Here is a 13,147-nt window from a genome sequence, read left to right on the forward strand (position 1 = left end):
GCTGTTGCCTCTTGCCTCTCCCATCTGCTACGGAACCACAACATCTCAAGCGATAACAGAGTTTGAACGCACAGCAGTCCCAAACTGCGTATGTTTTTATTGTTTTTATAGGATTACACAGTATCTTTGAATTACAGTACGAAATGTCTTTGCACCAGCTAGAAGAAGTTCAAGTAAGCTCAGCTGTAACAATTTTACTTGTGTAGTTCTGTTTTGTGGCCATTCCTTTGTAAGTTTTTCAAAGTTTAATCTCAACTTTGTTTAAATTCAACTTTACTTGACTTTACTGTTCATACTGGACTTAATAAAGGCTGACAGCAAATCAAATCCAATATCTTAGGTAGTCTTCATAAAGGACATGACAGAAGGTATTTGCCAGAACATGTTTTTAGGCTGTTTAGGTCAGTCTTTGTAACAATACAGGCCAATTAATACATGTACTGTCATGCTGTAGGCCTTTAAAGAATAGATTTGAAATTTGTGAAATTTTCTAAGATATTGTGTAAAATAATAGCACTACTCACTTGCTGATTTATTGATACTTTAAAATTGGCCTGCAGGTTGCAATTTATATACGTTGGTTCAGTTGAAGCAGGCTTCCCCCTTGGGAAGCCTGCTTCAACTGTCAGGAAGGACATATCATGTAAAACTCTGCCATCTAGGGCTGCCAATTATTATTATTCAGACTATTTCAGTGTCTAACATTTTTATCATCCCTTGAAACTGAAGACAGCTTTTTTGTATCACACCTTAAATAATACTGTCTCATGTTACAGCCTTATTCTAAAATGGGATCAATTGATTTCTCACCTCAAAATTCCATGACCAATATGCACATATCATGGATATAAGTATTCACAGCCCTTGTTCAGTACTTGGTTAAAGCTCTTGGCAGCAGTTACAACCTCAAGCCATTTTGAGTATGATGCTGCAAACTTGGTACACACATTTATTGACAGTTTCATCTTTGGAGAACCTCTCAAGCTCAATCAAGTTGGGCCTGGTGGTTCCATTCTTCTTCCATTTACAGATAATGGAGGCCATTGTGATTTATTGTGACCTTCATTGCTGCAGAAATTTTTCTGTACCTTTCTCCTGATCTGTGCCTTGATACAATCCTGTCTCAGAGATCTACAGACAATTCCTGGACTTCATTGCTTGGTTTGTGCACTGACATCCACTGTCAACTATGATACCATATATAGACAGGTGTGTGCCCTTCCAAATCATGTTCAATTAGGTGAATTTACTGGAGGTGGATTCCAGCCAAGTTGTCGAGAAAAATCTGACAAATGATCAGTGGAAACAGGATGCACCTGTGCTCAACTTTGAGTGTCATGTCAGGCTGTGAATACGTGTGTAAAATGTTAAATACACATTTATAACATTTTACATTTATATTTTTAAATACATTCTTTGAATTTATATATACACATTTATACAAGCAAACCCTAAAGTCATTATTGGGTGTTGTGTGCAGAATATTGTGTATGGTGAAGAATAACTTTGAATAATGTTTAGTAATATTTGAGGTTAAGATATACTGAGTTGACAATATGGCCTTTTTAAATGTCTATGTTATAATGTTAATTAATTAGTTTATATTTTTTGAACAGACTCTTATTTTTATGCATAAAAAGACACATTTTAGAGACAAAATCTGCCAAAATAGTAGTCCTGAAGATGTAATCTGAAGAGGGATGATTCAGTTATTACTCTTTTTAGTTTGTTTCTTTGTTTTATTTAGTTTTATAGTAAAATGGGAAAATCTAAAGTTAGATACACAATAAAAAGTAGCCATGTGTTGTTGTAGCATTATTACACAATCTAACAAGAGGCAGGAAAACAGCTGATAACAGAACAGCAGAAATGAAAAATGCAAGGAGATAAACTGACAACCATTTTTCATGAAGCACTCTATCCCAAATATTCCCTTCATCTGTTTGTATGTGAGGACCCAATTTTTCAGAGCCAATTTAGAACTATTCCACCCATGGTCACTCTTGCTGCAGATGAATTCCCTTGTGTAACATCTGGCAGTCTCTAGGCACCGTGCATCCCTCTATTTACTCCCTTTCTCATAAGCTAGTGTAAAATTGGCCCTTTGAATCTTCACCACAGTTGATTCCTCATTCAGTGAGGCAGCCGTTCCCAGTGCGCAGTCAAATTCTTTCTTTATTTTGTGTAATATGCTAAACACTGCCACATAAGTTCTCTCTGTCTGTTTCTTTAGACGGATGAATGTGGCAGAACAGCTCTGAATTCCCTTGCTCCCAGTGCTATGATGTGTGCCAGTCTCCTGGATTATGAGACATATGGAGGTATGTGAGTACACAAGCTAGAGCAAATGAACTCAGAGAGACTTGCACACTATCATATGCAAACAGTCTACAAAGTGTATGCATAAATACTGTGATGGGAAAAACCAATATAGACATGCACTCATCCATAAACATAAAAATTCACACATTGTTAAATCTTGCATATTACAAATTTTAGTGCAGTAAGAGAGTTTAAATTTTGGAAATGCCTAAAAACCCCAACTTAGATATGCAGACGTAAGAGTAATATTTTCATTTTGAGAAGTTAATCCAAATCTTTAGTTGTTAAACCGCAGGGGCTGGAGGAACACTCTAAAGAGCACTTCCCTTTCCCATTATATAATAGGGGCAAAGCAAAACTGTTTCTTAAGATTAAATGTAAATTAGAATTGCTGTTAAACATTAATAGCTGACTAATTAAAATAGAAATGTGGACCAACATATAAACGGAATCACTGCAGCATGAATAATGCTGCTTTAAAATGATTTAAAAAAAAGTCAGATCTTTTGTGTTTTGACCTTGTTTTCTTGCAATAATGAACATGGACATAAAATAAGCGTAAAACAGACGTGGAAAAGAGGGAGGGCTCCAATACAGCCTCTTAGACCACATTGTGTTGTGCTGATGGCTGCCATCTGTCCTGTGAAACTAGACCACAAAGGTCACTTTCATTTTGACAACTTATTGTCAAAGTATAGGTTTGTGTATGTGTGTGTGAAGGTCTTTGTGTTGCTGAAAGTACCAGTTTCTCTGTGTGTGCAGTAAGTCTTTTTTTCATCAGTGCTGAGGGATTTAAAGCTAGTAATGCCTTATCCTGGCTTGGTACCAGTGACATATTTATCACTAGTCTACCTCTTTGAACTGAAGATGCTCTGGGGTGTCAAGAAAAAAAGACAATAATTCATATGTAACATCCTCTTTTTGTATGTCTTGTGATACATCTTTGAAGAACTTGCTGTTGTTGTATTTTGCTAAACCTTGTATGAACACATGAAACACACTTTCCTTCCACAGTGCTGGATTCATGCCAAATATCTTGTGGAAATGATTGATACTGCTAATGCTTGTCCACTGGAGCCAGGAAAGTTCCATTAGCATTAACACTGGAACGAGAGAGGAGCCTCTCTGCCTCTGTCCAATCATGAAAAGGATTAACCATGAGCATTTAAATTTTAACAATGAATCAACAATTAATATTTAATATTTTGTTTTCTCTGTACAAAACCCAAAGTGTCAAAAACAAGCCCATCCACTGTGGGCACGGTAGCCTCATTAATGTGAAGGGACCAGGAAATTAACATGCTCAGACAAGAAAATGACTTGGAAAGTGTCAGGGACCACTGGATTTGGAGACATTAAAAATTTTCTTTGAACTATGTGCTCATGTAGGAGCACATTATTCTCCGGGGCAATATTACAACCCACTAGCTCAATGTTACGGTCACCAGTTATAATAATATCACGGTTGTTTGTAAGAAGTCATGTATTTTCTGTCATTTTGGTCTGATAGATTGATCCAAGTACATGTGTTATATAAGACTTAGACACCATTTTTATGGACTAGAAAGAGTGATGAACTGGAATGACGTGGAATTTAAAAAGGCTTTGTTTTTCCACTCATTTAGAAACCAGCTGCTGAATTCACTCAAAACTGACCCAGAATTCAAAAGTGAACTGAATTAAGCTACAGATTATGTTTTCAGTTTTGTCAACAGTATAATCTTTAATCTGTGCTTGCATTTAACAGACATTGCGCCAAAACTGTGAGCTCAGGGACTAGATGTGTCCCGAATACACCTTGAAAGTCAGTTACTTTTACAACAACATCTTGTGTATACAAGCTTGTACGTTTTAATAAAAGAACCAGATATTGTGCTCTGAAGACGTTTTTCGTCCCGTTACTGCTTTCTTATTTTTGAATATTTGTGTCAGATCATCTATTTTAAGTCTTGGTGATCATCAAGATGATGATGCACACTTTTTTTTTTCGTGTGAAGATTATGTTATCAGTATATGATGTGTTAATTAGCAGCTAAGCAAACCCATTTCCTTGTTTCAGGCATTTTAAATTAGAATTATATCAATTATCGTCTTTTACCAAACTCTTGCCACAAAATCAGTGAGCCTATTGAGTAAAATGTCTCTAACAAAGATTAAGAACTCTTTGCTGGAAGAGCAGTTTTCACTAAGCAGTCTGTATTTCCTGTTACAAAAGGCCAACTGATACTAATGACTTATCCCTTTTAAAAAGAAATCACATTAATTGCCGGTATTTCCCATCACCCTTAAACCTCACCAAAATCCATTGAGCCTATCAGTTAACCCCTTATATACCAACTCAATTACTAACCTAAATGGTAAACTTTCTACGTAGCACTTTTAATTCTTATCCCTACTTTTATTTTTTCATGTCTATTTAAGTGCTATTTATGACACTATTTAAGTGCTATTTATGACACTATGTTTGCACTGAAGCACCGCAGCAATTTCCTAATGTTGTAAACCTGCTCAACATTTGGCAATAAACCCCTTTCTTCTTCTTCTTCTTCTTCTTCTTCTAAACTTGGATTGGAATATTAATATGAGTGTTTTTGTTGTGATAACTGCTGTGGTAAATGCTTACACAGGTACACTATAGTATCATATAATAATACTAATAGGATGACATGGCAATGTCTTCTGAAAGCCAGAACAACTTTTCATGTTACAGTAGCACCGTTACACTGTAGCTGGAAACAGAAAAAAAATAATTAAAAAAAGGAGAGATTCATTTTTTTTTACAGAAAAAAGATCACAGACTCAAAGCACTTTATTAAGTATGCATAGTATTTTTTAGTGCCTCAGTAAAATGCATGTGATATCACCATAACAAGTCAATTTTAACTTAGAGAACATGGTTCACAATAAGACTGGGATAAATTCCTGCAGGACATCTGCAGGCTATTTTCAATTCCTAAGGGATAGCTATGAGCTGTGTAACACTGCACACACTAATGCACAGACGCAGACACACACACACACACACACAGGCACACACACACAACAGCAGCAAAACATCACCCCCGGATGTATCAGATTACACCATGCAGTACATTCAATTGCATCTGATGGCAGATGGTGTAAACAAAATCAAACACACGTAATCTTGAGGATTGGATCCTTCAGTGAGTTATTAACCCTGATATTCAAAAACCTGACTAAGGACTAGACATATTAAGGCAAGGAGCAGCATGTGAGGCATCTGAGCTGAGTCATATCTTTTTTAAACTGCTTATTTAGTTGGGTTTCTTTTTCAATGTTATTATAATCACATGTTTGTTACACTAAATGCAATGAAACTGTTGTACATACAAATATGATATGACATCTGATATGAAATAATCTTTTTTTTGTTGAGATTAAGCTTACCTACAGTGGTGATGTAGTTTGATACTTTGGAGTGGTGTATAGGCCACTGGTGTACAGTAAGCATCTTCATTTTATTGTCTTAAAAAGATGTGTAAGATTACCAGGTCAATGCAAGCATTAAAGCAGATAATAGGTAGGCAAATTAAACAGATTGCTGGTCAGTTTGCTAATGGTTGTCTAAACACTTTTTAAAATTACTAAAAATGGAGAAACTAAGCAGACCTTATTACCTCATTGCCCATGGCATATGTAAATAACAGACTCACCATCCCTCAGCCAGATGACCTTGCTGACACTTTGTGCGAATGATGACTCTCAGGTCCTTCAGGTTGTCTTTATTATGCCATCTAACATTAGTCTCTCTCGAACACAGTGTCTCCTCCTCGACTTCTGAAAAATAAAACATACCCAAGAGTGAATTTCTTTGTTTGTTCCAGTTTAAATAAATTAATCCCCCAGTTAGATTTTTAATGGGGGTGTTAGGGGCAGGTGGGATGGTGGAAACGAGGAGGAAAGAGAGGGAGGCAATTTGCTAATGGAACAGAGAAAAATGGTGTATGGGCCCAGGATGAAAAAGGAGGAGAAAAAAAAAAAACCTTGGTCTGTCTGGAGAGTAAAAGACTGAGCTATAGAGCGGGCGCTAAAGTGGTTTTAAAAAAGATCATTAACTGCCATCTTCATCTCAGGTGCAAGGTTAGAGAGTGAGGGATACTTCAAGAAACATAGGAGAGTGGAAGAGTAAAGTCTACGAACTTCATTTAATTACCTGCTTTAGATCTGCAATCCCCCCCAAGCCCATCCCTACACACACACACATGCATACCCTCATACCCCCACATCCTCTCACCTCGATGCAGCCATTGCACAGTCCTGTCCTACACAACGACTGAGTCTGCCACTCTTACCTTGAGGGTAAGATGCAGTGGACCCTTGAGACTGTGACACAGGTATTTAACTATTAATTACTGTGCAACTGGAGTCTACAAACTTTGTCCTGATACCCAGTTGCCCTGTAACTGCATGTTTAGATTAGAAGCCACAGACTCAGTCAGCAACATGACACTCCAGGATTTAGGCCTCTTAATTTGGTAAAACAGTATTTACAATTTATCAGGTCACACTTCAATGGAAATCACAAGGACTTGGTTAAATGTTCGTTTGATTGAAGCATGACAGATATTCTTTGGTGTGCCTTATGGCTATATACACTGTAAAGGGCTCCAAAAAACTATGCAGAATATTTATGAAATAATCTTTGGTGAATGAATGTTCCCAGATATTACTCGTGTGTGAGACATTTTTATCCAGCTCTTGAAGTTGAAGAGAGCCTTTTTGTGCCACAGCTTAAATAGTATATAGTGTCAGTATCATTTTTTAATTCACAATGGAACCTAAATCTCTTTTAATCACTGCAAATGGCAGAGTAGCCAGATAAGGCTGACACAATATGAAAAGGGGAATCAGTTGTATCCAAAATCAGCCTGGAGAAGAATGCTAACCTTGAATAATGTTCAATTACTTTTGAGGCTACTACATGCTGAATCAACAAATCCGCCTTAGTATTTTAAACCACTAGATTAAAAGGCTATCTGATTAGATTAGATGTTTTGTAAGGACTGTGATATTTCATGCATAAGAGGACACATTTACACACAAGCTGCAAAGGCTCTGTGCGCAAGTACCACAGAGCAGCGACCCGGTACCACTTGTGTTTACACCGTCGTTAAAGACTATTGTAGGATATATCACATGCTTGGTTAACCATATCATTCTAATAGACTGCTAAGAATAGGGGTATTTTGATCAAGTGGATAAGAGGCCCTTGCGGATAGAAAGAAAGCAGTTTAACAAATACCTACAGAAATTTGACTCTAAACAAAGTAATGCTGTGATCAAGCGAATGTGAACTCAAGGGAAAAAAAGTTGAAGCAAAAGTGAATGGCATGACATTGATTTTCTACCATGATGATTTATCTATTCACCACAAACAAAGTATAGAAAACAAAAGGAATCTTCTGGCGACTGCAGCTAAACAGTTGCACTGGGCCTTGCTGAGATCCTGAAGCTTATCGTGATCAAAAGCCGCATGATGCAAAATCCTCACTGGGCTTGAGATTGTTACATTGTTTTTCATTTGTTTGTTATTATCATTCTGTCCATCCACTCCTTTTTCCCCTCTAATTGCCTCTGTGAAGGGACTTTTATCATTTTAGATATCACCGTTATAGTCCCCTGACTTGAAAAAATACATAAGTCAGTGAATATGGGTATGCATATCTTAATTAGTTGTTTAGAATGGTGATGAGACGTTTTACTTTTTAACCATTTCACTGTTTCATTGAGTGTTGAAAAGGAATCTAAACCATTTTTCACATTATGAGAAAGGAAATAGGAGGAATACCCCAAAATAAAAAGATCGTTACATCTTCTAATCATCACACCATGTCCTCTTGTGTATAGTCGCATGGACTCCCCGAGAGCACAGAACGCGGTCCTCTGAGAAGCAGCTATACTGCTCTTTCACCTACCAGTGTGTATATTTTCTGCTGCATGCTGTGGCTCTGGGGGTGTTTTACACTGATTCCCGGGAGGCATGAGTCTATTTATACAGGATCTTAAAACAGGATAGTCATACACCTCCCACCTCCCAGCTCCACCCTTGCAGCACCAGCTTTAGGTGACACACAGCCACATGATAGCCCAATCTAATCTTTTAATCGCTCTGGTAACTTCATGTCTCAGGGTGAGTTGGAGCAAGCTAACGGTGGGGATGGAAAATCGTCTGCAGAGATATGATATGATCCTTGAACACGTAACAAAAAAGACACACACACAAACTCCCATGCACACTTATACACACTGTCCCGCTCCACCCCATCCCCAGAGTACTATGGCGAAGCCTCATGTATCTGTGGGTATTAACAGATCAGCACAGAGCTGTAGCCACCCTGCTTTAAAGTCTTTTCTTGAGGTAGTGCTTCAGAAGCCTGCTGCAGAGGAGGATAAACGCACAGCAATCCCCCAGGCCCAGCGCCTCCTCAGCTCCCTCTTTGCTGCCCCCCACCTTCTCCTCAATTCCTCACTTATCCTTACTTTCCTTCCATCCCTTATTATTTGTCTCCCTCTTCTTTTCCTCAGCATCTCATTCTTTCTGTAACACTCCTTGTCCCCACCTTCCCTTTGGCCTTTCATAGTATTCTACTTTTCATGTCTACTTATCGTCATCCTCTCCCATTTTGTGTCCATCACTTTCTCGAGCCTTTGCCCCCACGTTGTTTTCGTTCTGCTTCAGACCTCAGTAACAAACAAGGCTTATTATTATTGCCATAAAGTAGCATCTCAATCTGAGAAGACACAGAGACACTGCAGAAAGTGAGGATGACAAGGGGGAGAATATGCAGTGAAACTAAAGTTAATGAACATGAAAAAATGCAGTGTAACCTCTGTCATAAGAACAAGCCCCAGTTACACATTTCTAGAGACCAGTTGGCTACCCCCTGGCCAGGTGTAATTGGTCACAAAGAGGTATAGAGAACTGCACTGAAAACCTCTTTGTGAATGTTCTGGTTGCTAACAAATTTCCACAGTTGCAATTTGCATGGAAGATGCTGTTTTGTCCACAAACACTCACTAACTACAGAGTACTACTGAAACTATGAAAAAGAGACTGTTTACACTCAAAGTAAAACAACCTGTGGGGTCCTAGGGGGTTGCCAACCAGTCTCTAGACCTGAGTGATTGTGGCCTTAGGTTAATTATGCGGTAAAGTGAATCTGAAAAACTAAAGAAAAAAAAGATTACAAAACAAACTTCTCTGGAGTGGGGCTTGCAACCACATAGAATAAATAATAGATGACAATATTTTCTGAATGTTGTCAGAAGTTATTTTTTCAGGACCAAAACTCCAAACACTAGCACTACCTGACAGCCAACTTAAGCACTGAGGAAAATCGAGGTTGTGGAAGTGAGCTCAAGATAACGGTCCTGAAAGTAACAAAAAAATAACAGTTTAACTATTAATCAAAAAGTATTTTTGTGGGGCTACATGGCATTTAAATAGATTTTTATAATCTACAATTCTGCCATATTACGAACTCTTTGGTCTTGTTGTTGTTTTTTTCTCTGGTGAAATGTAATATCCATGTTCACTCTGTGATTTCTCTTCCTCTACCCAACAGAGTGACTGATTGGACAGCACAAATTATCTGTGTACAAATATAACATTTACTGTGACTTGTAAACTTGTAAACCAATGTAATGAGAGAAGTATCACATTTTTTGTGTAATGGTTGACTTAATGGTGATCAAATTCAGTTTTTTTTTAAACATATATCTGTATGTTTGCTGTCAATGAGTCCCTGGGGACATCCTAGAGATTATGCAATCCAAAAACACTGAGAGACTAATGTGGTCAATATATTGCATTGACATCCTGCCAAGACACAGAGGCAGAATGAGTTCATTACATTTGGTTTAAAAAGGAAAAAAAAACAAGACTCTAGAGCAAATTGCATTTTTTGGGGGGAAAAGTAAAAGCTACACTATATTCATCAATCCTTGTCAGGGTGTTATTCATTAAAAGCAAAAACTAAAAAAAATAAAAGGAAAGAATAAGAAAAAAAAAACCTTGAAATGTGCTTGAAATAATTTTGTAAGTGAGAAAGGAGTTAAAAAAGCTAAAAACTGCTGCAAATATAATCCTTGTTAAAGACTAGACAGAGAGAGGCGTGTAAATAAAGTGACAGAGAGACATGTAGACAAATACTTTGCCATTCAAACACACAGAATGATAGATGAACATGAAGGCAGACTGACAGGCAGACCAGGGAAGGCTAAGTAGGCTGAATCCAAATTAAGCTGATCAGTGCTCACTGTGAGTTAATCTAGTTATGTGGATAAAGGACTTCCCTATGGCTAAAAACACAGCAAGTTATGAGTCAGAGTGTGTGTGTGTGTGTGTGTGTGTGTGTGTGTGTGTGTGTGTGTGTGTGTGTGTGTATCTGTGCGGGTGTGTGTTTGTTTGTGTATCTGTCTGTGTGTGTAGATGTGGGAAAATGAATCACATGCATCTGTCTGTTTCCCAGTGAGCAGTGTTGGAACCTCGAAAGCTTTCTAAATAGCTAACAGTTGCAACCTGTGTTTTGCACTCTACTTACATTTTCAAAGAGAATCAAACTTTAGGCAGTGACTGAAAAAGTTATAGTGACAGAGACGTTAGGCCAAGACAATGATAATGACAGACAGCATGTCAAACCTGAGATTCACACTGCAAAGTGTGCTTCTATTAGGGGGTGTAACTTATTACTAAATTAATCTACACTGTCAGTTTTAAAATCTCAGAAGCATATGTCAGAACATTCCCTCTCATCTGTATAACACTTGGAAGTGCAGTTAGAACGCAAACTAAATATCCAAATCAATCAGACACCTTTACTTCTTCTCCCCCCATTTAGCAGTCTTCACTAAAAGACATCAAGGGTAAATGACTGTAGTGTTTCTTTGGAACTACCAAAAATATAGTAATAGTAAAACAATTTCCGAAAATAAAAAAAAAAGATGAATACAAATTCAATCAGCTCTGTGCCTGCATATCAAAGAGAATGAGGAAAGGGGAGGGGTTGAACTAGAAGGCCAGGAGATATAAGTTTGAAATAGGCGTCAACTTCAAACAAATCCTGATATTCATAAAATACTTTCAAAACAGTACTGAGCTAAGGCATGCGTGCAATGAAAAGGCATTATTTACAACTGAGGAATAAAAGAATATGAGAGCTCTAAAGTGACTCAAAAAGAAAGGATGAGAAGGGCCAATTTCCCTTTGACTTTCTCAGTTAAGGATTCCCTGTGCCGAGCAGAGAAGTAAAACATGGACCCAGAAACATGACAGTATCCGGTGGAAATGAGAGAATATGCCTTAAAGATAACATGATAAAGGAAAGGAGAGGGTTCTTTCAGCTGCTCTGGGATATTCTTATCTGTGTGTGGAGCCAGACTGAGGTAAAGCACTGTTAAATTGGTCTAATACAGTGAGGCTGTTTGGGGCCGATATTTAAGAGTCATAGATGAAGTATGTCTCAAAACAGAGGTGCACCTACAGTAAACATAAGATATGTTTTGATATATTTCTTAAAAACAAAGATCATAATCACTAATGGTATAAAATATATTTTAAAAAAGAGACATTTAAATGTGGCATTACAACCTCAGTAACCCTAGCTTTTACTGTACCACTGCAAATCCAAGAATCCCACTGAGGCCAACAGAGCTGCAGCCATGTTCCCAAATCCAAATCACCTTGATTTTTCCGTCTTTCCGTACTTCAGGGTGACCAGATCAAACTAATTGTAATACTGGCAAATGTATGCAACTAACTACTTCTTATCCTCTTCTGGATCACAAGGACACCATCCCAAGTAGAGCTGCCTAGACTGCCTACTCCCCCTCCAACACCTCTACTTCTTTCTGGGTGATACACTGTTGTTTCCAATCCTACCCAGAGATGTATTTCTTGAGTTTGTCTCCTGAACTACAGTCTCCGCATAAGCTATCTTCCTGTGTATCTTTTCTATTGAGTGCCCTTAGGTCACCCTATCTCCAGGGGTAAAACTGAGAAACTGTGTATCCTTCGAAGGATACGCATTACGCATTTTTCTCCATTCGCATTTACAATATTATTCTTTCACTCCATACCCACAGCTCACGGCCATGTGTAAAGCTAGGAGCATAAATTGACAAGAACGCTGTTAGCTTTGTCTTTAGGCTCAGATTTCGCTTCACAACAACACTACTACTACAGTGTCCCGATCCACCTGTCAATCTTCCTCTCCATTTTTCCCCCACTTGAGAACAAGACTCCAAGGTATTTGAACTCACTTGAGGCAAATCACTTCTTACATGGAGCACCTATTTACTTGTGTTGTTTAGGAAATTATACTTCTATCCCCAGCTAAAATATCTCAGTCACAGATTTTGGTCAAAGTGTAGATGTACTGATGTGCTACAATTTTTCACTAGTGGAAAAACAAAAACACTGTGGTTAGCACTGTCATCTTACAACAAGAAGATGTGGAGTTTTCATGTTCCTCCCATGTCTGTGTTGTGTCTCTCTGAGTACTCAAGCTTGCTTGGATGAATGGATAGATGGATTGATGGATGAATGAATCCATAGATCATGTGTTTACATGTGTTTTAGGATTATTCGATTATTCAGGTCCTACAATGCAGACTCACCAGTCAGGTGAATCATACACAACATGTTGTCATTACTACCAAATGTCAATTTGTTGGGGTAGATGTCCTCTGTTCAGGCATAATGTGCTGGCCAAAAACAGACTAGCCTGGGAAAAGCAGGTGCATTGTTTCTTAAGAAAACAACAGGAGTCCTTCCTGTGCCCACCAACATCATGTCTCAGAAACT

The 13,147-nt window shown here is 38.0% G+C and overlaps 1 protein-coding gene across 1 annotated transcript in view; it reads right to left on the reverse strand.

The window, feature by feature from the left end:
- Positions 1 to 13,147, reverse strand: part of cdh22 (cadherin 22) — a 168,697-nt gene that overhangs the window by 115,048 nt on the left and 40,502 nt on the right. The window contains exon 2 of the mRNA XM_005739998.1: positions 5,997 to 6,120. The gene's annotated coding sequence lies outside the window, so the exon portion shown is untranslated. The remainder of the gene's footprint in view (positions 1 to 5,996; positions 6,121 to 13,147) is intronic.

This window comes from Pundamilia nyererei, unplaced genomic scaffold (assembly GCF_000239375.1).
Source record: "Pundamilia nyererei isolate P.nyererei 1_Seehausen unplaced genomic scaffold, PunNye1.0 scaffold00096, whole genome shotgun sequence".
Taxonomy (NCBI): domain Eukaryota; kingdom Metazoa; phylum Chordata; class Actinopteri; order Cichliformes; family Cichlidae; genus Pundamilia; species Pundamilia nyererei.